The sequence below is a fragment of the Mobula birostris genome, chromosome 8 (assembly GCF_030028105.1).
Source record: "Mobula birostris isolate sMobBir1 chromosome 8, sMobBir1.hap1, whole genome shotgun sequence".
NCBI lineage: Eukaryota > Metazoa > Chordata > Chondrichthyes > Myliobatiformes > Myliobatidae > Mobula > Mobula birostris.
Genome location: NC_092377.1, coordinates 68,247,716 through 68,274,239, shown reverse-complemented (window position 1 = coordinate 68,274,239; position 26,524 = coordinate 68,247,716). Strand labels below are relative to the sequence as shown.

Genomic DNA, 26,524 nt, shown 5'->3' with positions numbered 1-26,524 from the left:
AGTTCCTCCAGTATTTTGCATGTTGTTTCAGGTTCCATCGTCTGTAGTCTGTTGTGTCTACACAGTATTTATGGACCATCTTCAACAGAGTATAGGGCACCCAGCGTTACAGAGGGGTTGTGTTCCTAGATAATTGTCTGTATGGTGATTTTTTTTGTGAAGCAATAGAAATTGACAATGATTGTTTTTTTCCCATTTTGTTATTTTTTTTCTACAGCTTTATAGTCTCACATGGTTTCCCTAAGAATGAATGTTTATTCAGTTTCTCAATTTTTTTGGCAGCGATTTATAAATTCCGTTACCCTAACTACCACATTTTGGGAGAACACTAAGTGGGTCTCTATTGGAGTGCTATTTGTGTCTGGCATCTTGAAGTAAACTCTTGGTATTGCTGCTTGGCTGGCAGGCCCACAACAAATTAAAATATTCATGAATTTAGATTTAAGATTTGGCAATTGCCGTTGCTGGAAAGGGTTCACCAATTGATCCAGAGTGAATAGATGTAATTAAAAGTTTTTTTAAGGTGTTTGCACAGAAATAAAAGTGTGGGAAAAATTTGTCACCTGTGGATATGAAGAAATGAGCACTGGGCAGAATGTTTAATCTGCACACGTCACTGGTGGAGCTTTTAGCACCCATTCAGTAGCATAACTTCTGCAAAGCTGTTACTGAACTAGGTGCTGATTGTGGTTGAGATTGTGGTTATTGTTCTGTGTAGTTATTCTCATAAAAGATGGTTAGTTTCCATCTCCCAGCTTACATCAGGCAGCGTTCTGTTTCCGTTTCCTTTGCTTGTTTTAATTTGAGTAGAGCTGAAAGATGAGTATACGGAGGGTGAAATTGTTATCATGGAAGAGTTGCACTATATATCAAACTTGCAATCAAAGTGCCCATGTAACAAATGGATCTGGTGAGTAGACAAGTTGCAAATTGAGGTGGACGGGAAGGAGGAGACTGACTGGGTACATTGTGTAGAACCCTCGTGAGGCCTGCTTCAGATTAGTGAATATATGTCAATAGCTAGTTAGAAAAACAGGAAAAGCTGATAAGCAGATAGTGTCTGTGGAAGGAGAAAGTTGACATTTATTAACCCTGTTTCTCTTTGCATTGATGCTGTTTACCTGAGTGTTTCCAGCATTTTTAGTTTTCCTTTCTGATTTCCAGCATCCGCAGTTTGTGATTTCTCGATAAATAATTAATAGGATGTAAAGTAGTTGTGGAAGAGGTTTTGTTAGAAAAATGCAAACCTTGGTTAAATAATTGAGAGTCAAATTCCATAGGTAGCAGTTCTAAGTGAAGCCATTTCATTAAGTTTAAAGAATTTGATGCTACAGTTGAACTTCATTGGCCATAGTACCAATGTATGCTGAGCGCGTGCAGTGTAAAGCTTGATACAGTGAATATGACAATTGTCAGGAAGTATGAGGAATAAAGTGGATTATTCTTCATTGTGTGATTTTTATTTTGCTTCATTTCTATTTAATGGAAGCTTGTTCTGTGTTTGTGTTGACAGCTGTTAATGACAGTTGGGAGGATACTTGACTGGTCTGTGTTATTGTAGCAGTCCCCTGCTTTGCCAACTGAACACCCGATGTAGTAACAGTGATTCTGAGGTAGACATGCTGGTTACTGGGACTTTAATGGTTGGCAAAAACCTGAGGGAGTGCAACTTCATTGTTCAGCTTACCCTGACCAAAGCTGAGCATTACTTCAGGAAGAGAAAACAAATTTATTTTGAATGCAACCTTGCCTAACATAATTAGTGGATTGTGAGAAAGAGCAACATAAATTGTGGATTAAGTCCTTGCTTTCTTTAAGCGGCTTCAGGATCAATGATCCTGTAAATGGAGGCTCCAAGGCAGGCAGGCAGAAATGCTGTAAATATTTAGCAAGTTGGATAGGATCTGTGGAGGGAGGAAAAAGTCAGTAGAACCTGATGAAAAGTGTCGACTGTACTCGTTTCTATAGATGCTGCCTGACCTGTTGAGTTCTTCTAGCATTTTGTGTGTGTTGCTCGCATTTCCGGCAATTTTTGTTCCTTCATTTAAGGTACCATGGAAAACTTGGTGCTTTTGACAGCAAGGCACATGCAATATGTATTGGTCTATTGTATGAATGTTTTAAAATTTTATTTCATGCACACATTATCTAAATAATTAGAGAATGGTGTTGAAAAGAATTTTCTTCCAATCTTGAAGCAAAAGTTTTATGTTCCAAGTCTGCCCTTTTCTCAAAACATTGACACTACTGAAAGCTCCCTGCTATGAATACTGTTATTTTTGATTATTGTCAAAAATAAGCAGATATAAATCTGTCAAAAGCATATATAAATTCCCAGTTTTCTTAGTCATTAAGCAGGATCTGTGCTGTTGCTGTAATACTGCTGCAAATCAATCCACAGTAATTTCCAATAGAGCTGGTAACCTTTAGTGTTACTTCATAACCTTGGAGCTGGCAGGCTATTTACTTACAACACCTTGAGACCAACAAATATATCAGTATTGGATGGGAGCCAAAGACAACTGGAGTAGTCCAATTATAGGTAATACATGGATCATATTCATGAAGAATTTTCATCCTCCCTGCCTTTATGTTAATCTGAGCAAAAAGATAAAGGTATGTTCTCATCTGGTATCATTTATTTTCTTTCTGGCCCTAAAATTCTCCAGGACTATTAAATTAAGTTTTAAATACCTTTTTGAAGCACTTTGCTTGAGTTCAAGCAAGCACAAGAGTTGTATCTACTGAAGGTAATTGCTTGTTATGCAGCTATGTGGAGAAATGGAAATTGGATTTTGACTCCTGAGCTGCTTCTATCACTTAGAGCCAGTTATTAAAGGAACAGAAATCAAATGTGTTTTGCCTTTACTGTAATTGGCATTGTGTTCACTTTGTGGGGGTGGGAACACATTTGCAGAATAATTAGTGCAGTATGTGCTGTGCGTGAATATGTTTTTGTACATTAGAAATTTCATTGTGGCATGAACTTTGCACTTTGAGCTTATGAATTGCTAAAATTAAAACTGCTTATACCCTTGATGTTTTTGATCACATTTTTGTGATGTGATCAGACATGACTTGATTACCAGCAAAGAACAGTGTTCTTACAAAAATATATTTTTCTGAAAGAAAATAAATTTGTCTATCTACAATAAGAAGAAAGATGACTTTCCTGTTTATGTATATACTCAGTTGATATTCCATAGAAGTTCAAAATTTGAATTGAAATCTGAAGTTGTCAGTATCGTCTTCTGTACATTTTTGTGTTTTTCAAAAGTTGATCTTTTTGGAGCAATTATATTAATTCAGACTTGGAAGAAAAGCTACCTAGGTGCTCCTGGCGGTGCTTATAACAAGTTTGTTTTTTCAATTATATCTTCAGACCAATTTTTTTGGAAGATATTTATTTATATAAAGGGACACAGTTGCATCTTTACACTAAGCACCGATTTAATTAAACACTGAATGTTTATGCTTTTAAGTCAACTGCTGTCCTATTGTGAACATGTCAGTTATTTCTGTCCTCAGGCTTTAACAGCAGCTGACACCTACACTACTATTGTGGAGAGAAGATGAAAAGGCCAATAGGAGCATTAAATCGTACTTGCTTTCTGGGGCCATTGTTTGTGTCATGAATGGAAGTTAGTCTTTTGAGACCACAAAAAGAGGAGAAGATGTTTAAGAGGGGGCATTTTTTGATTAAAAAATCAAGTAAATTTAATAATTAAAATATTGACAGTATTTATTAAGCAAAAGAACCCAAAATGTTGAGGAAAATCAGCAGGTGGAGCAGCATCTGTTGGGGTTTGGGGTGAGGAATTGTTCTGGTTGAAGCCCTGCATCAGGGCTGGATGACACCATTTATTAATGTATTCATTCAATATGTTCTCTCCAGTTTGGTGAATGTTAATGTAACAAAGCTATTGTTCACAGTCACAAAGGGCAGGGAACAGATATGGTGCCATTTAAACACAGTTTTGTGAAAACCAGCTGCAATCTCGTAGACTGGGTGAATGATACTTCAATCAGGAAATTACTTGAACATTCATGTTCTTCCATTTGGCAACTTTGAGCTATGGCTTGTAAGTTTAAATTTGTGTGTTTCAGCTTGTCAAAGTAAGCAGGATCTTCTCAATTTACTGCATTGTTACTGGGAGGGCATTGGCGAACTTCCGACCTATTTAGTCATTCGTAGTTATAGGTATCTGTTGAAAGTTAAGGTTTTACTGTATCTTTTGCTATGTAAAGTTTGTGTAATGAAGTGTTCTTTAGAAACTTGAACCATGGTTAAATGGAGAAGACTTGTAAATAAAAGTTATGAATCATCAGAACTTCGCAGTAAGAAATAATATAAACACAGGTGTGCATCACTCCCTGTCATGATAACTTTCTTGTGCTTTTTATGTCAACATATAATATTGATTGTGTAAGTATTGGAGGTTGATTTGACATAAACATTACACAGAACAATGTAGTTTTAGTCTCTTGCCATTTGGTTTCGAAATCCATTGACATAAGATCACCCACAACTGGCATTGGCATGGGGAATACCATTATTATAACTGCAAACTTGGAATATTAGTAGGAAGAAACACTGCACAGCCCTTTGTCATATTTTAAAAATATCTTCCCACAAAAAAATGGTTTAGCAAGTGAAATCTTGAATATTTGGAGGTGTGGTTGGCTATCAACAGAAGCATAATTGTACTCCACAATCTATCGCAGACCAATTGATTGTTACTGGTTTATTATTGTCACATAATGCCAATATAGAGTGAAAAGCTTATCTTGCATGCTGCTTATACAGATCAAATCTTGACATAATGTGGTGAGGTAGAACAAGGTAAAATAGTGCAATGTAGAATGAAGTATAAAAGCTGCAGAGAAAGTGCAGCGCAGGTATCCAATATGGTTCAAGATCATAAATCAGTAGATTTTTAGACCAAGATCCATCTTGCAGCAGGGAACTATTTAATATTCATAACTGAGGTAGAAGCTGTCCTTGAGCCTGGTGGTAATGTGCTTTCAGAATATGATGAGAAAGAGAGGGGGAGGGATGGAATGGACAGACTCCACAAATGTGAGAGAATAATGGAACATACGGGAATTACCAAGGTCAGGCGAGATCCATTGTGAAAGAAATAGTTAACCTTCAGATAATGACTTCTCTTAATCCTGCATGTTAACCTTTCAAATTGCCAGCATTTGTAGCATTTTAGTAGTCCTATATAAGTAGTTGTCCGTTTGTTTTGTAGTATATGTATATATTTTGTTTATTCAATATAGAAAATTCTTGTATTTCTTTTATCACATAGAGTAATACAGCACTGAAACAGGCCTTTGAGCCGAAATCGATGATGCTGACTAAGATACTTGCCTTTTGACCCCTATCCTTTTAAACATTTCCTACTCGTGAACTTATCCAAATGTCTTATAAATGTTGTAGACAGAGCAGAGCAATGGGTTAAACATACACCCTACAGGCATGCTTCAAGATGCGTACTTGGCCTACTGCTCTACTCTCTCACGCGTGATAACAGAGCTAAACACTGCTCAAACACCATTTATAGATGTGCTGATGACACCGCTGTTGGTAAAATCTCAGACTGTGAGGAAGTTTGCAGGAGTAAGATAGACCAGCAGGTTAAGTGGCGTCACGCAAAACCCTCACACTCTGTGTAAGTCTTTGCATTTGTCTATACAAAGAAGGCAGAGCAGTGGCTGTATTTAATGAGGAGTTTGAGGAGATTTGTCATGTCACTAAAGACACTCCCAAGTTTCTACACATGCACAGTGGAGAGCATTCTAACTGACTGCATCACCATCGGGCACGGGGGTGGGTGGTGTTACTGCACAGGATTGAAATCAGCGGCAGAGAGTTGTAAACTTAATCAGCTTCATCATGGGCACTAGCTTTCATAGTATCCTGGACATCTTCAAGGTGTGATGCCTCAAAAAGGTGGCATATATCATTGAGGACCCACATAATCCAGGTCATACCTTGTTCTCAGTGCTAACACGAGGACAGAAGTAGAGAAACTTGGAGGCACACACTCAACGATTCACGAACAGCTTCTTCCCCTCTGCCATCTAATTTCTGAATAGACATTGAACCCATGAGTGCCACCTTAGTACTTTTTTATGTCTGTTTTTCAACTAATTAACTATTTTGTGTATATATATTTTTTGTAATTCAGTTTTTCTGTGCTGTATTATTATGTACTGCTGCTGCAAAGACAACAAATTTCATGACATATGCAGCTGATATAAATCTGATTCTGAAGTGAATCTGATAAGTTAATTGTGGACTTCATGAAGGGGAAGTTGGGAGAACACATTCCAGTCCTCATTGAGGGATCAATTTTGAAAAGAGTGAGTAGTTTCCAGTTCCTGGGTACCAACATCTCAGCGGTCTTTCGTGGGTCCAATACATTGCTGCAATCATGAAGAAGGCATGGCAGAGGCTATACTTTGTTAGGGATTTGAGACTTGGTCTGTCACCAAAGACTTACACATTTTTACCAGGTGCGGTGGAGAGCATTCTGACTGGTTGGATCACAGCCTGTTTTAGAACGTAGAATACCACAGCACAGTGTAGGCCCTTCGGCCCATGATGTTGTGTCAACTTTTTAACCTATTCTAAGATCAATCTAGCTCTACATAGCCCCTAATTTTTCTGTCATCCATGTGCCTAAATAAAGGTTTCTTAAATGTCCCTAATGTATCTGCCTCTTGCGTCAGCTTGGTGCTCTGATTGATGAAGGCCAGTGTGCAAACGCATTCTTAACCACCCTGTCCACCTGTGATACCACTTTTAGTGAATTATATGCTTGTACTTCTCAGTCCCTGTGCTCCACAACACTCCCCAGAGTGAATAAATCCAACTCTGATTTATACTAGTGCCACAAAACAACAGATTTTGTGGTTGTTGTCAGTGAGATTTAACCTGATTCTGATTCTGACCTGGAGTGCAACACCTCGTACCTAACTGAATTGAAATTCATTTTTTGTTCTCTCTTTGCATTACTTTATTTAACCTTTTATGTTTCTTCTTGTAATTTTTCATTTTTATTATTATGTATTACAACTTACTGCTGCGGCAAAACAACAAAATTTACACCATATACCATTAAATCTGAAACAAGAGGAAATCTGCAGATGCTGGAAATTCAAGCAACACACACCAAAAAATGCTGGTGAACGCAGCAGGCCAGGCAGCATCTATAGGAAGAGGTACAGTTGACGTTTCGGGCCGAGACCCTTCGTCAGGACTAACTGAAAGAAGACATAGTAAGAGATTTGAAAGTGGGGGGTGGGGGAGGGGAGATCCGAAATGATAGGAGAAGACAGGAGGGGGAGGGATGGAGCTAAGAGCTGAAAAGTTGATTGGTAGAAGGGATATGGGACGATCATGGGACGGGAGGCCTAGGGAGAAAGAGGCGGGCGGGGGACGCAGAGGATCAGAGGATGGGCAAGGAGTTATAGTGAGAGGGACAGAGGGAGAAAAAAGTGAGGGGAAAAAAGGGGGAAAAACAATAATAAATAAATAGTGGATGGGGTACGAAGGGGAGGTGAGGCAGTAATGGAAGTTAGAGAAGTCAGTGTTCATGCCATCAGGTTGTAGGCTACCCAGACGGAATATAAGGTGTTGTTCCTCCAACCTGAGTGTGGCTTCATCTTGACAGTAGAGGAGGCCGCGGATAGACATATCAGAATGGGAATGGGACGTGGAATTAAAATGTGCGGCCACTGGGAGATCTTGCTTTCTCTGGGGGACAGAGTGTAGGTGTTCAGCGAAACAGTCTTCCAGCCTGCGTCGGGTCTCGCCAGTATATAGAAGGCCGCATCGGGAGCACCAGACGCAGTATATATCACCCCAGCCGACTCCCAGGTGAAGTGTTGCCTCACCTGGAAGGACTGTCTGGGACCCTGAATGGTGGTGAGGGAGGATGTGTAAGGGCATGTGTAGCACTTGTTCTACTTAAAAGGATAAGTGCTGGGAGGGAGATCGGTGGGAAGGGATGGGGGGGGTGTGAATGGACAAGGGGGTCACGTAGGGAGCGATCCCTGCGGAAAGCAGGCGGGTAGAGGGAAGGATGTGCTTAGTGATAGGATCCCGTTGGAGGTGGTGGAAGTTGATTGCCATTCCTTGCCCACGTTGAGAATCTTCTTCACGATCACCAATTGCTGTTGTTTTCGTGTCATCCTTCTCTTTGTACTCTTCTTCGGCATTATAAATGTGTCTGTCGGTGAATTCGTTTGGACCGGCAGTTGCTCACTTGCTCCGCTATAAACTTGACAGAGCTGAGTCTTGATCCAAGAGTACTTCTGGTAAGATGGTGGTGCCTTTGATTGCAGTGGCTTCTACAGGGTCAACCAAAGATGGTGTTGTTTTTGAACACAAGACCATGCTGGAAATTAAGAATTTAGTACTGCAGGTCTACCCCATCAGCGAGTTGCTCGTTGGCAGAGAAACTAAAGGAGCTGGATTTGGTGCGGATTATGCTGCTGTCTGTGTCAGGAAGGCATTGGAATCGTGTGTGAAGGAGCTGTGCAGTGAGCGATCGTTTTGGTCACTTGTGATCGCAAGTCCCTGTTGGATTTTGTTGCTGTGGAACGCTACAAGTCCAATTTAAAGTTGAAAATAAATTTTGTATGTCACCATATACAACCCAGTGGTTCTTTTTCTTGTGGGCATACTCAACAAATGTATAGAATAGGAACTATAACAGAATCAGTGAAAGATCGCCCAACTGGGTTGTTCAACTGGAGTATAGAAGAGAAATTGTGCAAAAGCAAATATAAATAAATGGTTTAGATTATGAAGACATGCTGTCCTCTTTTATTGTCATTTAGTAATGCATGCGTTAGGAAATATACAATATTTCCTCCGGTGTGATATCACAAAACACAGGACATACCAAGACTGAAAAAACTAACAAAACCACATAATTATAACATATAGTTACAACAGTGCAACAATACCATAACTTGATGAAGAACAGTCCATGGCACGGTAAAAAGTTCCAAGTCTCTCAAATATCCCACATCTCACGCAGACGGGAGAAGGAAGAAAACTCTCCCTGCCATACCCGACCACAGTCTGACTCCGAGTCATCCGAAAACTTCGAGCCTCCGATCAGCCCTCCGACACTGAGTATGAGCATCATCTCTGTCCGAATGATTCGACCTCAATCTCAGTCGCCAGCAGCAGGCAAAGCCGGGGATTTTGAGGCCTTCCTTCCGGAAGATTTCTCGATCACGCAGTAACAATGGCAGCGAACTGGCGCTTCAGAAATTTCTCCAGATGTTCCTCTGTGCTTTCACGTCTGTCTCCATCAAATCAGAATTGTCCACGGCCCCTATTTAACAGATACGATATAAATTTTCACTGGAGGGCTGCGCGTGTGCGGCATGCTGCTATCTCATCCTCCCGCCCCCCCCCCCGGAACAGAAACATGAGATGAAAAGTCCTTGAAAGTAAGTCCATTAGCCAGTGAGGCTGAGTGAAGTTATCCCTTTTTGTTCAAGAGCCTAATGATTGAGGGGTTAAAAACTGTTCCTGAATATGGTGGTGTAAGTACTGAGGCTTTTGTGCCGCCTTCCTGATGGCAGCAGCAAGAAAAGAGCATGTCCTTGGTTGTGAGGAACTGTGATGATGGATGCTGCTTTCCAATATCAGCATTTCAAGTAGATGCGCTCAATGGTGGGGAGAACTTTACTTGTGATGGACTGGGCTGTATCCACGAAATTTTGGAGAACTTTCCGCTCAAGGGCATTGGTGCCTTGTACTAGGCTGTGATGCAGCCAGTCAATATAACATCCACAACTACATATAGAAACTTGTTAAAGTTTTAGATGTCATGCCTAATCTCCGCAATCTGCTAAGGAAGTAGAAGCACTGCTGTGCTTTCTTTGTAATTTCTTTGTAAGTGGGAGGAGAAGGTGGCGCGACGCAGCTGGCAGCGGCCACTCCGGTGGTGATGTCTGTTATTTGTCAAGTTGGGTGCCGTGCACAATCCTGATTTGATGGAGACGGACGTGAGAGTATGGAGGAACATCTGGTGAAACTTCTGAAATGCCTGCTTCACTGCTGCTGCTACTGTCTGGTCCAGAATCTCCGGAGGAGAAGGCCCCGAGTCCTCGGCTTTGCTTGTTGCTCGGCGGCCGGGGCGGGGTTGAAGCGCTCAACAGAGGATGGTGCTCAGAGAGGCTGTGTCGGAGGCTCGAAGTTTTCGGACGGACTCAGAGTCTGCTGCGGTCGGGTGCTTCCAATGGTGCATCGGCACGTTGGCGGCACTTGGAGGTTTATGGCAGGAAGAGTTTCTCCCTTTTGCTGCCTGCGTGAGATGATGAGTCTATCGGGAGTTTGAGACTTTTTTTTTTACCGTGCCCATGGTCTGCTCTTTATCAAATTATGGTATTGCTTTGCACTGTTGTAACTATATGTTATAATTATGTGGTTTTGTCAGTTTTACTCTTGGTTTGTCCTGTGTTTTCTTGTGATATCATTCTGGAGGAATGTTTCATCATTTTTTAATGCATGCATTTTTAAATGACAATAAACGAGGACTGAGTGTCCTCATTAATCTAATCTAATCTAATTGCACTTGCATGCTGGGCCCAGAACAGGTCCTTTGAAATTGTAACACCAAGGAGTTTAAAGTTGCTAACCCTCTCCACCTCTGATCCTCCAATTAAGCCTGGCTCATGGACCTCTATTTTCCCTCTCCTGAAGTCAATAACAGTTCCTTGGTCTTGCTGACGTTGAGCGAGAAATTGTTGTCATGACACTACTCAACCAGATTTTCAATCTCCCTCCTATTTGCCATTCATCACCACCTTTGATTCCGCCCATGACAATGGTGTCGTCAACAAAATTGAATATGGCATTGGAACTGTGTTTAGCCATACAGTCATGTGTAAAGTGAGTAGAGCATGGAGCTAAGCACACAGCCTTGTGGTGCCCCTTTGCTGATGGAGATCATTAAAGAGATGTTGCCAGTCCGAACTGACTGGGGTCTGCAAATGAGGAAATCGAGGATCCAATTGCACAAAGTGGTACTGAGGCCATGGTCTTGGACCTTATTGATTAGTTTTGAGGAAATGATGGTATTGAATGTTGAACTGTAGTCAATTCAGAGCATCCTGATGTATACATCTTTGCTGTCAAGATGTTCCAGGGTTGAGTGAAGAGCCAGTAAGATGGGATCTGGTAGGTAAATTAGAGCGGATCCAAGTACCCTCTCAGGCAGGAAATTGAATTGTTCCATCACCAACCTCTGAAAACAGTTAATGACTGTGGTTGTAAGTGCAGTTGGGTGATGGTCATTGAGGCAGGTCACCACACTCTTCTTGGGCACTGGTATAATTGAAGCCTGCTTGAAGCAAGTGGGTACCTCAGACTGCCAAAGCAAGAGATTAAAGATATCAGTGAACACATCAGCTCGTTGATCAGCGAGGTTCCTTAGTACGTGGCCATATCCTATCCAGTCCGTTTGTTTTTCGTGGTTCATCCTCCTGAAGGTAGCCACTTTGGCTTCAGAGACTGAAATGATCAGATCAGCGGGAGGTGTGGGAGTTTGCGATGGTCCCTCTATGCCGGAGAAAGCCACGTTTCAATCAAGCATAGAATAGAGCGGGTTATCAGTTGCCTCTGATACAACAGTTTTGCTTTCAGATTCTTAATCTGTTCTCCAGTTATTGCCCATTTGTCAACAAGATGCCGCGTAGAGAAGTTCTCCTTGCTGTGTTTCAACCTGGCTTGGAGTCCACACCCCACCCTCTGCCCTGCTTTTGGTCAAGGTGATGACCCTTCTTAAACATGCTGTTCCTGTCTGGTCTGCCAGATCCTTCAATTGATCATGAGATCTGAAGATCACTGACTTAATTGATAAGTACATTGCTTAGAGGGAAGTTGCATGCTGATTGCAGTGAAAGTAATTCAAAAGAGGTATACTTAAAAGAATTTTTAGAACAATTTTCTGCATCCCACAGAATGTCACCGATGATCACCGGTGCCGTCTTGCCAATTCACTGATTTATTATCTGATGGTGGAGGAGCTGCATGGCTTTGTTCATAGCAGGGACTAGGCCTCAAGCCGTGGAGTCACCTGTTTACAACCGTCTGGGAGAGAGGCATCAGAGTCAGAGTACTTCACTGGAGGCGGCGTGGTGTCCAAGCCCCTAGTGTCCCCAAGTGTTTGCTCAGCAGAAGACTATCTGTATTGTTCGCGTATTTCTGCAACGTTTATTGACGTAGCCTCTTGGACATTTTTGTGTGTATTTTACTGATATCTTGTACAGGTATGTGATTGATATCTTATGTGCTATGTGCACTTTGTGCTGTGGGTGACTTTTGGTACTATGTGTTGCACCTTGGCCCCAGAATAGTGCTGTTTTATTTGGCTGTATTCATGTATGGTTGAATGATAATTAGTCCTGGACTATTAACCATGAAAAGTAAGATGGTCCAGTGTGATTAGAGACCAGACTTAGAAGAAGACCTTGTGCTCATGCACTGAAGCCATACAAGCTAAAGCATGATCTCTTTCTCATATCCAACCTCTTAACACTACCTCCTTCCTTCTCTCTCAACTCCTTTCCTATTTACTTTTCCTTTTCCTGATTATTGCAACAAATTGTGAGTTAGTTAGCAGAGAGGCCAGCCCTTTGCATTGAAACTGATCGTCAAACATCAATTCCATATCTTGTGTAGCATTCCCATCAATCACCTCACCATGTTGGCCATTCTGCCTTGCCACCCTTCAGCTACCGAGCATCCTGCGTTCAATAAGAATGGCACAAATTCGTTGGTTTGTATTTGATATATGCATATGAATATGGTGGGCACGTGGCCAAGTGGTTAAGGCATTCCACTAGCGACCTGAAGGTTGTGAGTTCGAGCCCCATCCGAGGCAGCGTGTTGTGTCCTTGAGCAAGGCACTTAACCGCACACTGCTCTGTGACGACACTGGTGCCAAGCTGTATCGGCCCTTGCCCTTCCCTTGGACAACATCAGTGTCATGGAGAGGGGAGACTTGCAGCATGGGCAACTGCAGGTCTTCCATACAACCTTGCCCAGGCCTGCGCCCTGGAGAGTGAAGATTTTCCAGGCGCAGATCTATGGTCTCGCAAGACTAACGGATGCCTTTAATGAATACTTGAAATGGTTTAATATTTGCTTGGCATTTAAATTTAGGGTTGTCCTACCTAATTCAGGAATGGGGAAGTGACCAAGATTTTCAGGAAGAAATTCAATACCTTCAACTGGAATTCAGCATTTGAGCTTTCGATCCCATTCAGATCATGCTCAGATGAAGAATGGGTCATAATTCTTTGTAACAAATCTCTGAAGGCAAATTAAGATAATGAAATCAGGAAGTACTGTTAAGTGTGCAGCCAAAATCCTTTAATTGCAAAATTCTAGAATGGTGTACAATTTACTCCTAAGACAGACAAAACTTAAAAGATTAATAGATAAATACTTGAAAAACAAAGAGATGATAAATGCGAAGATGTCCTTTTGAGGACGAATTATGAGAACAGGATAGGTGGGCCAAAGGATATTCAGGGTGTTAAATCTATTAAATAATGCAGACCATCCTGATTTATTATTTTGGTGTTCCTAAACCCAGACACTAAGTGACAAATGCACTGAAACAATTTCTGGAGGGAAATGTGTTCAAAGGTAGTTGGATAGCTTCATTAAATGATGTCTGTGATGTTTATTTGGCAACCTCTTGTGCTGCCAGAAAACATTGTTGTGAACTTTGAAAAAGCTTTTGGGCTTTTTGTTGCTCTTGGCCACAGCTGCTTTGATACTTGATGAATACTGGCACACCTTGTGTGAGGAATGGATAATAATGCCCATGGGAGGCATTGTTCATTTTTGTGCACTGTTGAGTCCTGTTGCTTTCTTATCAGATGGGTCAAACATTTGCTCTTTGACCCCTTCCTACTGTGCGTGTTAAAGATGAAAGACTTGTGTTTGTTACACGGTACATTTCCAGTGGCCTTATGGCTCCTCTCTCTTCAGTTAACCGGCTATAGTTTGCACTGTGGGAGAAAACACAACATACATGATACGAGAATTGAACTCAGTAATAGTGTCATCCTAAATGCTACGCCACTTTGGTACCTGTACGATTGGTTTCTGTGGATTGGTGATGGATACGCAAAAATGCATGCTGAGCCTTAATTTGCGGGATCTGTAATCAGAACAGTACTTTACTAGCAGCAAGAATGAAGGTAGGCTTTCTGAAGAGGAATGTAGTTTTGTCTACTACTAACCTCAAGAAAAAATGCTAATGTTTGACCTGGTTTCTATCTTAAGTTCGTTTCCCACACCGTTCCTGTGATGCACAAGGTAACCACTCCCCCGATGTACTACATCATAATAAAACTGTTAATTGTCCTAACAGCTTTATTAAGAAGGCACCATACAATCATCTTTAAATATTTTTCATTTATTTCCTTATATTTTTGTTTTTTCCCAGTGAGTCATTTTCCTGTAAAAAGTTATTTGAAAGCAAAAGCTTTCAAAATGTTGTGCTGCTGTCTTTGTGATAATCTAAGTGTTTCCAAAATAAATTAACTGTTGATCAAACAATCTGAAAATATCTGTTTACATTGTTGAGATAAACTGAAGTTTTCACTTCAAAAGCATTTGTAATTGATAAGAGATCAGCTTGATATTGTCTATCCGCCAGAGAAAGCAGGATCTCCCAGTGGCCACACATTTTAATTTCACGTCCCATTCCCATTCTGATATGTCTGTCCACGGCCTCCTCTACTGTAAAGATGAAGCCACACTCAGGTTGGAGGAACAACACCTTATATTCCGTCTGGGTAGCCTCCAACCTGATGGCATGAACATTGACTTCTCAAACTTCCACTAATGCCCCACCTCCCCCTTGTGCCCCATCTGTTATTTATTTATATACACACATTCTTTTTCTCTCTCTCCTTTTTCTCCCTCTGTCCCTCTGACTATACCCCTTGCCCATCCTCTGGGCTTTTTTCCTCCCTCCCCCTTTTCTTTCTCCCTAGGCCTCCTGTCCCATGATCTTCTCGTATCCCTTTTGCCTATCACCTGTCCAGCTCTTGGCTCCATCCCTCCCCCTCCTGTCTTCTCCTATCATTTCGGATCTCCACCTCCCCCTCTCACTTTCAAATCTCTTACTAGCTTTTCTTTCAGTTAGTCCTGGCGAAGGGTCAATTTCAAGCTGTTTGATGTATTCTGAATCAATCCCATTTAGCACAATTGAATTCCACATAACAACAGAATATATATTTATTCTTGTTAGACCCTTCAGCTACCTTCAAAGAATTTAACAGGTTTCCTCGACATTACGTGGCATTATAGTTGGTTATTGCCCTGGGGTTCATGTTTGAATAAACGCTCGGCTCAGCCAATCATGTTATATCATAGATAGAAGAACAGTTTAGAGTCTTGTGATTCATATTCTGATTTTACAGATCCTTTCTGTAACTTGCAGGGCACATGGCAAAAAAGTGTCGGAATACCTTTGTACTTTTATTGGCATAAAGGACATGTTCCCTACAATGAGGGCACTTATGTGGATTAGTATACACTCAGTGGCCAGTTTATTAGGTGCATCTGTACATCTCGTTACTCCAGATATCTAATCGGCCAATTACGTGGCAGCAACTCAATGCATAAAAGCATGCAGACATGGCCAACCGGTTCAGTTGTTGTTCAGACCAAACATCAGAAAGAGGAAGAAATTGGGGTCAATGATTGGTGCCAGACAGACTGTTTTGAGTATTTCAGAAAGTGTTAATTTCCTAGGATTTTCATGCATAATACCTCTCTAGAATGTACAGAGAATGGTGTGGAAAAATTAAAACAAAAATCCAGTGAGCAACAGTTCTGTGAGTGAAAACACCTTGTGAATGAGAGAGATCAGAGGAGAATGGTCAGACTGGTTCAAACTGATGAGAAGGAGGCAATAATTCAAATAACTACTTATTAAAACAGTCATGGGCATTACGAGCATCTCTTGAATGCACAGCATGTTGAACCTTGAAGTGGAAGGGCTGCAGCAGGGGAAGACCACACCGGGTTCCACTCCTGTATCGAATAGTGTGGCCACTCAGTATAAGGAGAAGAACCAGAATCAGGTTTAACATCACTGGCATATGTTGTGAAATTTAACTTTGCAGTAGCAGTACAATGCAATAGATGATACATGCAGAAAAAAACTGAATCACTGTGTGTGTGTGTGTGTGTGTGTGTGTGTGTGTGTGTGTGTGTGTGTCCTCGTCCTCACAGTTTGGGCAGAGTGAGTTTCTCTACCAATGGGAATGAGATTCAACAATTGGAGACCAAGTTGTTGCTGCCGCCTGCACACAAACATGTTTGTACATGTTCTCTGGGAGGGACACGTGCATGCACACACGTAAATGCAAAAATAGAAATTAAAAAAAATAGTGAGATAGTGTTCACAGGTTTAATGTCCATTCAGAGATAGGATGGCAGAAGGGAAGAAACTGTTGCTGAGTGTGCGCCTTCAGGCATCTGTGCCTCCTGCATGATGGTAGCAATGAGAAGAAGGCATGTCCGGGATGTCGAGGGTCCTTGATGATGGAAGCCACTTTTGAGGCACTGCTCCTTGAAGATGTCTTGGACACTATGGGGGTTAGTGCCCATGATGGAGCTGACTAATTTTATAACTCTCTGCAGCTTACTTCGATCCTACGCAGGATTCCCCCCCCATAGCAGACAGTGATGCGGCCAGTTAGTGCTCTTCACGGTACATCTGTAGAAGTTTTCGAGTGTTTTAAGTGACAAACCAAATCTTCTCAAACTCCTGATGAAATATAGCCGCTGTCTTGCCTTCTTTATAGCCGCATTGATATGTTGAAACCAGGTTAGATCCTCGGAGGTAATGACACTCAAGAACTTGAAATGGCTCACTCTCCACTTCTGATTCCTCTATGAGGACTACTGTGGGTTCCTTTGCCTTACCTTTTCTGAAGTCCACAATCAGCTCATTGCTCTTACTGACATTGAGTGCAGGGTCATTGCTGCGGCACCATTCCACTAGTCGGTATATCTCACTCCTGTATGCCCACTCATCTCCATCTGAGATTCTGCCAGCAATCGTTGTACCACTCACAAATTTATCAATGATGTTTGAGCTATACCTAGCCACATAGTCATGAGTATAGAGAGAGTAGAGCAGTAGACAGTCCTCTTCCAGTCTGTCTTTCAGAGAGTGATGTTTTCCTTGAGTTGGCTTTCTCCTGTCTGCTGTGTCATATCTAGAGCCCTGATATCAAATCATTGGTTTTGAACTACAAGTGTAGGATAACACTTGGTCTGTTTCTCTTGTGAGTAAATAAGAGGTTGCTGATGTTTCTGGTCCTAAACTTTATGCTGAGGATAGAAACAAGTCTGTTCGTCAGTTCTATGATTTTTGAATGGCTGCTGTGCAGCAGTGACTGCACCGTTTGGGCAGAGTGATTTTATCTTCCAGTGGGACTGAGATGTGACAATTGGAGAGCAGGTCAGTGCCACCTGCACACAAACATATTCATACAAGTGCTCTGGGTGGCACATCGTTTTTCGTCACTGCCTCTTAGACTATTTCCATCCACCCTCTCCTAATTCCCTATGACTAAAACTGTTTATCTTTTTGTTTGTATTGCTCACTTCCATCTCCTCTCTTTCAGCACTTTTTATCCTCCTGACTTTCTTCAAACTCCTCTCAATCAAACCCCTCTCCCCCTCCCCTCCAAAAAAAACCCATTACTGCAAGCAAGAGAAAATCTGCAGATTCTGGAAATCCAGAAGGGACTCAGCCCAAAATGTTGACTGTACTGTTTACCATAGAAAATGTGCTCTGTGCTCTTCCAAAACCCTGCAGCCATTGTCGGCTGCATGCAGAGTTTAGTTCTCATTTTGCTGCAGGCAGAAGTGGAAAAATCCTCACTCCAGGGGAGTGTCTCACAGAATGAAAACATGTTTTTTTTTCACTCTGTAGTTCTGGGCATTAAATTGTGCTCATTTGGGTTAATTACTGCACTGCCTCTGGTGCCCAAGAACCCTTGCACTGTTGGCTGTCTATCATTTTTTTGGGGGGGGAAAAATTCTTTTTCTGGCAATTTGCATTGAGGATATTCTGATATTTTTGCAAATAAAATTCTTTGATCTTCCAAGATTTCTTCAGGGATTTCCATTGATGAAGAGCTGCAGTAAAAGTGAACTCATTTTGTGTGGCATATCAATAATAATGTGGCCCAAGCTATATTTATAATGAGACTGAACGACTAAAAAATTTATGTGACCATAGCAGTAGGCAATAATTCCTTTAAGAAATGAATCCCTGGGGTGAGTAGTTTGTTGAGGGGATTAATTAAAAATAGAGGATGAATTATCACTTGATATTACACTATTGACCTTTACAATGCTGAATTCACATTGCCTGTAAAATCCACAATAATAAAAGAGTTCATGTATTATTAAAAATTGCATTGTATAATATTCAGAATCATGGTTTTGCTCAATGTTTATGATTTATCTCAACATAAAGCGCATGGGTAGATCTTTCTAATGAAATCTGCTCACAATTCTCATTTGTTTTTGTTGCTGTAAAGCCAAGTTTGTGAGCAGTTTTATGCCCCATGTCTGAGAAAGGATGTGCCAGCATTGGCAATGGTCCGGAGGAGGCTCACAGGAATTATCCCAAGAATGAAAGGGTTAATGGAGGAGGAGTGTCTGATGGTTTTGGATGAATTTAGAAGAATAAGGGGATATCTCATTAAAATTTATTGAATATTGAAAGGCCTAGATGGAGTTGACATGGAGAGGATGTTTCCTATGGTTGGTGGGATGGGGGGAGGTGGGCGGGGGAGAGAGGGTTTAGGACCAGAAGGCATAGCCTCAGAATAGGAGGAAATTAAGTTCAGAACAAAGGTGAGGAGGGGTGCATCTGTGGAATTCATTGCCACACATGGCTGTGGGGGCCAAATAATTGGGTACATTTAAAGTGGAGGTTGATAGATTCTTGAATAGCAACAGTGGCAAAGGTAATGCGGAGACGGCAGGAGAGTAGCATTGAGAGGGATGATAAATCAGCCATGATGGAATGAGCCGACTCGGTGGGCCAAATGGCCTAATTCTACTCCTATCTCTTAGGGTGTTCTGGATTGGTATTGTAAATGCTGTGCAGTGGAGGATGGGTTTCGATATATTTTTCATAGACTTGCTGCAACTAAAGGCACCGTTCACGTGATTGGATTTGAAATGGTGCCGTTTGTCAAAGATTGTAAATGTTGTCTTGCAGCAGCTATTTGGAACTGCTGAGCTGCCCAGCTCAGTGTGGTGTCTTTTTATCTTGCTGGTATGAGGCATATTAAGGGAAGTTTGGTGTTTTGAAACCTGCTTGTAGACATTCTTGGATTCATTAAATATTTGATGCTTTATCCTTTTGCTTTCCCCAAAAAGCCTCAATATAATTCCTCCCTTTGTTCCCAAATTCCTGCACAGCAGTTGTTAAAAAGGGTGGAAAACCTAAGGGTGGAAAAGTTGATTTTTTTTTTTTGACAATTTTAATTAAGTAGAGTATTTGGGCATGCCAGTGGTTTAAATTTTGTTTTAGCCTTTAAGTCCAAGAAGCAGAACAATTATTAGGTGAGTTGTTAGTTACACTTGGTAGTTATAACATAAACGTCTCTTTTGGAATTGAAACCTATTGTTAAATATTGATAAATGCCACAGTTCTAGTTTTCAGGCAGTTTTTCAGGCTGTGGTTGATGTGAGTTAGTCAATGAGGTCAGTTTGGTTCCTGCAGGTTCTGCCATGGTTAAGCAGGAGGTGACTGGCAGGCAGACCGGTGAGCAATTTAGGATGCATTGGAGAGAATACAGCATGGAAACAATCCCTTCAGCTCACTGAACCTGTGCTAAACATCAGCTGCGTAATTATACCAATCCTATATTAATTCTATTTTTATTCTCCCCATATTATCAGTTTCTACCACTCAACTATGCACCACACATTTTAGAGTAGTCAGTTAACCAAAAAACTGCACATTTTTGGAACATGGGAGGAAACTGAAGCATCTGGAGGAAAGCCACATTATCACAAGTCATGCAAACTCCACACAGACAGGGCATCATGATAAAAGCTGAGTTTCTGACACTGTAAAGCAGCATGTCTACTAGCTGCACCACTATACCACCCTTCTGCATGTGTATTGGACGTCTCTGTATTCCCAGTGAATGTATTCTGTCCTTCATGCCATCCTGAACACTCCTTTTTCTGAGCAGTCATTGGATTGGGAAAGTTGGGAAACTTTTTACAGGCTAGGAGAAGCATTGGGTGGTCATTTGCTTTCTCTATTGGGGATCTGTTGCTATGATAGAGCTTAAAGAATTGTGTTAGTTTCAGGATTCTGGTGTCAGACACTGGACTCTTGATCTTGAAGAGGATACATATGGATTTGCTTACCTCATTGGGGAGGAGGTAGAATTTGGAGGATTTTGCTGATTCAGTATTGATGGGCCTCTCCAGTGCTTTGAGATGTTGGGCTGTAGTGGTCCATTTTTCAGAAGCATTCAAGAATATCTGTTGTCCACTGGACTTTGATCTTTGTACCAGGTTGAGCTCCTGATCTTCATTTTTTTATTTGATTGCCAAAGCCTGAGCTGGCACCCCAAAAGCGGTGAAGTATTTTATCATACGTGTCTGCCGTTGTCGAGAGGTATGGATGGTAGTTTACAACTTCTAAACTTTAGCCTTGTATCTTTATTGTCAGGGGATGTTGTACAGCGGAGGACTTTGGGAGAGGACCTTTGTTTTGTAAGGCTTAAGTGTAAGGCTTATTGTGGTTGAGTTAAAGATGACCCGGAGCATGTGAAGGTCCATCTATGCAAGTGTTGTTTGCATTCTTCGACTCAATTCTGGTTGATGTGACCTTGGTTCTGGAGTGGAGATGATGTGGTTGACCTATTTCTGTTCCGTAGGTTCGCTGCACACCAACAGGAAGTTTTAAGTGCAGCGTTATGTGGAAGGTGGAGAAAGGTGACGGGTGATGATGCAGCCTTACTTGACGGCAGTCTGCACTAAGATTGAGTCTACTGTGGGCTCCTTGATTCAGGTTATGACTTGTATTCATTTAGCATAAGCAGGGCATGAATTTCTGTGGATAGTCTGTTCTGTCATTTAACTTGAAAAAGATTTTCCACAGGCTTAGTGTCTGATGAGGTTGGGAAAGCCCATGTGCCATGGTAGTACAAGACCCTTCTTTTGAAATTGATGTGCATTGAAGATCGTGTCCTTTGTGTCTCTGAGTAGACAGGATCATTACTGTCATTTGGGTCATAGCTTTTCTGTTAGTGGAAGGATACACTTGAGAAACCTGGCAGTGATGTTCTTTGTGAGTGACACTAAACCCTAATTTGTCAGTGCAGTTGCATTTGAGTCTTGAAGACGTTCCTGATTGCGCTGTCTCTCCTGACATATGTTCCTTGGAGATGAGGTGAATGTTTTGGATCGGGGGTTTCCAACATTTTTATGCCATGGACCAATACTATTAAGCAAGGGGTCTGTGGACCCCAGGTTGGGAACTCCTGTTTTAGATGCTGGGCCATTGAAGGCTTGACAGTGAGGACTTCCTGCACACTTCCTACCCACCATTTGTTCTTTACATTTTTCTGTTGAAACTTGACCTTCACATCCCTGTTGAGATGTTACTTTTGCATTGAAGTGAGGGTGAATATCTTGTCCAAGCATGCCCTACATCTGTTGATGAATACCTTCCAGATGGCCTGGCCAGGTTGAAGCTGATGCACCTATGAGACCATAAGACATAGCATAATTAGACCATTCAGCCCATCGAGTCTGCTCTGCCATTACATCACGGCTGATCCTGGATCCCACTCAACCCCATACACCTGCCTTCTTGCCGTATCCTTTGATGCCCTGACCAGTCAAGAAACGATCAACTTCTGCCTTAAGTATATGCACAGACTTGGCCACCATCACAGTCTGTGGAAGAGCATTCCACAGAATTACTACTCTCTGGCTAAAAAAATTCCTCCTTACCTCTCTTCTAAAGAGTCACCCCTCAATTTTGAGACTGTGCCCTCGAGTTCTGGATACCCCCACCATAGGAAACATCCTCTCCACATCCACCCTATCTTGTTCTTTCAACATTTGGAAGGTTTCAATGAGACCCCCACCCCGCATTCTTCTAAATTCCAGTGAGTACAGGCCCAAAGCTGTACAAATGCTCCTCTTATGTTACCTTCATTCCTGGAATCATCCTCGTGGACTTCCTTTGGACCCTGTCCAATGACAACAGATCCCTTCTGAGATATGGGGCCCAAAACTGTTGACAATACTCGAAGTGCAGCCTGACTAGTGTCTTTTATATTCTATAACCCTTGAAATGAATGCCAAAATTGCATTTGCCTTTTCTTACTGGACAGTCAACCTATAAATTAACCTTCTGGGAGTCTTGCATGAAAACTCCTAAGTCCCTCTGCACCTCTGATGTTTGAACCTTCTCCCCATTTAGATAATAGTCAGCACTTTTGTTTCTTTTACCAAAATGCATTACCATACATTTCCCAGCACTGTATTCAATCTGCCACTTTCTTGCCCATTCTTCCAATTTGTCTAAGTTTGGCTGCAATCGCATTGCTTCCTCAGCACTACCTACCCCTCCACCTGCCTTTGTGTCATCCACAAACTTTATTCCACGATCTAAATCATTGACAAACAATGTGAAAAGTAATGGTTCTAATACTGACCCCTGAGGAACACCAGTAGTCACTGGCAGCCAAACAGAAAAGCCCCCTTTATTCCTACTCACTGCCTCATGCCTGTCAGCTGTTCCTCTATCCATGCAAGTATCTTTCCTGTAACACCATGGCATTTTACCTTATCAAATGCCTTCTGAAAATCCAAGTAAATGACATCCACTGCCTCTCTTTTGTCCGCCCTTCTTGTGACTTCCTCAATGAACTAACAGGTTTGTCAGGCAAGATTTCCCTTTACAGAAACCATACAGACTCCCACTGTGTTCCTTCATTATCTCTTGTCTGTTATATCTCGTTAAGGTAGCCACAATGTGTTACTTGTGAGCTCCTCACTTGGAAACAGCTTGAAGTTCAAGTCTGTCACAATTGTGGTTGCCCATGAAGTACCCAACACTCTAGGTCCTTCATGTAAGGAGTGGTAGCTGCCTGTGTGTGACTTTTAGCATGAGATCGCTGATGTACTTCAGCTGTCATATGGGCTTGTTAGATCAAGGTCTTGGTAATTTGGGGAGCAAAAGGAATGAATGACCAGGGAGTCTCATCAAGAAATGTTGGATTGACTTGGCTTTTATTTACTGGAATTTATGAATGTTATATTCTTAAGATTCCCATGGGTTCTTTGCAGTATGGGCAATGCCTGCATTATATGGCTTATTGCAATCTTCTGTAATGCTAAGTGGCGTCATATGCACATGTATTAAAGGAGCGCAAGGGGACAAAAGATGTATTGATTTTTTTATTTCTATTCGCACTAGTGAAAGTAAATTGTATTCTGTATCTCAGGACATTAGGTAGTGACGTGAATTTCCATTACTTAAATTGTTGTAATGAGAGTGTTGTCTGTATGTGTTTTGGGTGGACATATCTGTTTTGTTTTAAGGATTTGTGCACATTCCTACCCATTGGAATATACTGCACCAAAGTACTTTTCTTAAATATATAAACCATCTCCCAGAATTTCATACTTGCCTCTTAATTCTCATGGCAGACTTGCCATTTAGTGTATTTTGGCTTTGAAAATCCTACATCCCCACTGCTGCTTTGATGAAAGATTCCAGTCACAGAGGGTTAATGAATTGCTTTTGTGCTTATTAATTGTACCAGGAAATTGTAGGTTAGCAAATGTTTTACAAATCGAACTAGTAGAATAAGCCATAGACCTGTTTTTATTTCTGACCTTGCATTATTAATATAACTTTCCTCCTTGGGAAACTTTTGTGTGCTGAATTAAATCTTGTGTAGCAGATTATGGGAGAATGTGAGGAAAAAATTGCTGTGGTGTAAATCGCTGCTGCCTTTAACTTGATGTAACATTGTCAGTAAGTTGCATATGGAGCAAGTTTGGTCCAATTACAGGTTGCAAGATCCATTAAACTTAAGTTTATACCAGGTTGGCAGGGAGTTGTGAACTAGAGTGATCAGTCAGAGGATGGAGGAGTTGTGTATAGGTAGGGCTATGTGCGAGAGACTGAGGAAGGATCGTCAGTGGATAGGAGCATTAATCCAGTCAGCTGGATGGATTGAAATGCATTTACTTTCACATAAGAAGTTTCAGGAGCAAGGGTAATGACTTGGAGTATGGATCAATGCATGGAGCTATGATGTAGTCAGTACAGAGCCATGGCAGGAATGGCTGTTGGATGTTCCTGGGTCTAGACGCTTCAGTAGAGACAGAGGGAGATAAAAGAGATGGGGAGTGGTATGGCTAATTAGGGATATAAGCACAGCTGCAGAAAGGATGGATGTCATGGAAGGATCATCCATGGAGTCAATGTGGATGGAAGTCAGAAGCAATTACTCTCTTGGGAGTATTCTATCAAGCACCCATTAACAGGGACACATAGGAGCAGATCGTGAGGCAATTTTGGAAAGGTGCTAAAATAACAAAGGTTGTTGTCATAGATGACTTCAACTTTCCTAATGTTGATTGGCATCTCCTCAGTGCAAGAAGTTTTAGATGGACCGGAATTTGTTAGGTGTGTTCGGGGAAGTTTCCTCAGGTAGTCTCAATGGTTCAGTGGCTCCATTTTAATATCAGGGAATGTATACAGTATACAACCTGAAATTCTTGCTTTTTGCAGACATCTACAAAAACAAGAGAACCTCAAGGAACCTCTCTCTTGCTCACCGTAACAAGGGACAGAGAGGTGTTGCCCCTTTTCCACAGTGAGAGGGGAGACCAACAAAAGAGAGCAACTCTCGGACTACTCTGCCATGTCAGTTTTATTCTGAGTTCTCTGACTCGAGAATCAGCAGCAAACTCTTCCCCCATCATTGGGAGAGGGAGAAATTGCCTGAGTACTGAGGTCTTTAACAGTCGATCTGCTGTTCACGATGTTCTGTTTCTCCTGTGACACCTTAGTCGATGACACTGGCATGGAATTGATTTGTCCACTGGGCTGCAGGGTTTTACCCCAAAGGCGTCGTCTTCTTGGCCACATCCTAGGGATATTGAAAAACATCCGGTTGGTAAGCTATGGGAGCAGGAACCACCACCGTAAAGAACTGCAGTCTGACTGCAGCTGTAGATCACTGACTCCAACAGAACCCTGGGGGGGAAAAAGACATTAAAGGGAAGAAATTGAGTTGTTTTGCAGATGAGCTCGAAGAAGCTGGCCTGTGGTAAATTTGTGGACAGGCTGTTCTGGATCATGTACAAGGCAGTGAACCTGGTCGGGTGATAGATCTCTCAGTAGGCAAGCATTTTGAAGACTGATCACTATTTCTTGACCTTCAGGATAGCCTTAGATAAGGACAGGAGCAGATGGTTTGGAAACTTATTGGGGGAGGGCTAATTATGATGCGTTTAGGCAGAAACTTTGAAGCATAAATTGGAACAATTATTCTCAGGGAAATATACAGTGTAGGTTGTTTAGGGAGCATTTTTCTGGGATTCCAGATAGGTTTTGTCCCATTGAGGCAGAGAACGGATGGTTGGTTTAGGGAAAACAAAGTTGGCAAGAAGGGTGGACTGTTTAGTTAAGAGGAAGAAGGCAGGGCTCCTGAGAGTTAATGTAGACAGGAAGGAACTTACGAAGGGACTTAGAGGAGAGCCAGAGGGGAGATAAAAAGGCCTTGGCAAATAGGATAAGGGAAAAGCACAAGGCATTGTCATGGAGGATGATGAGAGTGATAAAGGATAAAGAGGAAACATGTCTGGCATTGGAGGAAGTAGAGGAATTAATACTTCACTATTCACCATTGAGATCAGTGTAGAAGGGTTACTGTACTGGAGCATGTCAAGGTTAAGAAAGAGGCAGTGTTGGAATTTGGAAAAAAAAACACATCAGGATAGAGAGGTCCTTGAAGGCCAATGGGATGTAGTCCAGTTTGTGACGAGAACTTAAGAGATTGCTGTGCAGTTGGTGACTTTCTGTGACCTCACTGGTTCCAGGAATAGTACCAGAAGATTGGAGTGTGGCATATGTTATTCTTTTGTTCAAGAAAGGTAATGGGAATAATCATGTGAATTATAGACCAGTGATCTTGCATCAGTGGTGGGCAAACTATTGGAGAGGATTTTTAGATATAGGATTTATGAGCATTTAGAGAAGCATAGTCTGAATAGGGATAGTCATCATGGCTTTGTGAGAGGCAGATTTTGTCTCTTAAACCTGGTTGACTTTTTCCTGAGGAAGTGACAAAACAAAGTGAAAGGAGAGTGGTGGTTGTGGGGTATACTGTATAGATTACAGTAGGGCATTTAACTGGATTCCCATGGGATCCAGGG

General features: G+C 41.7%; 1 protein-coding gene across 6 annotated transcripts in view; it reads left to right on the top strand.

Moving 5' to 3' along the window:
* LOC140201367 (utrophin-like) overlaps window positions 1-26,524 on the top strand; it is a 524,122-nt gene that overhangs the window by 44,410 nt on the left and 453,188 nt on the right. The window contains exon 1 of one of the 6 annotated variants that reach the window (XM_072265378.1): window positions 890-910. The exons of the other annotated variants lie outside the window; for them this stretch is intronic. The gene's annotated coding sequence lies outside the window, so the exon portion shown is untranslated. Of the gene's footprint in view, window positions 1-889; window positions 911-26,524 lie in introns of those variants that run through there. 6 annotated transcript variants of the gene reach the window in all.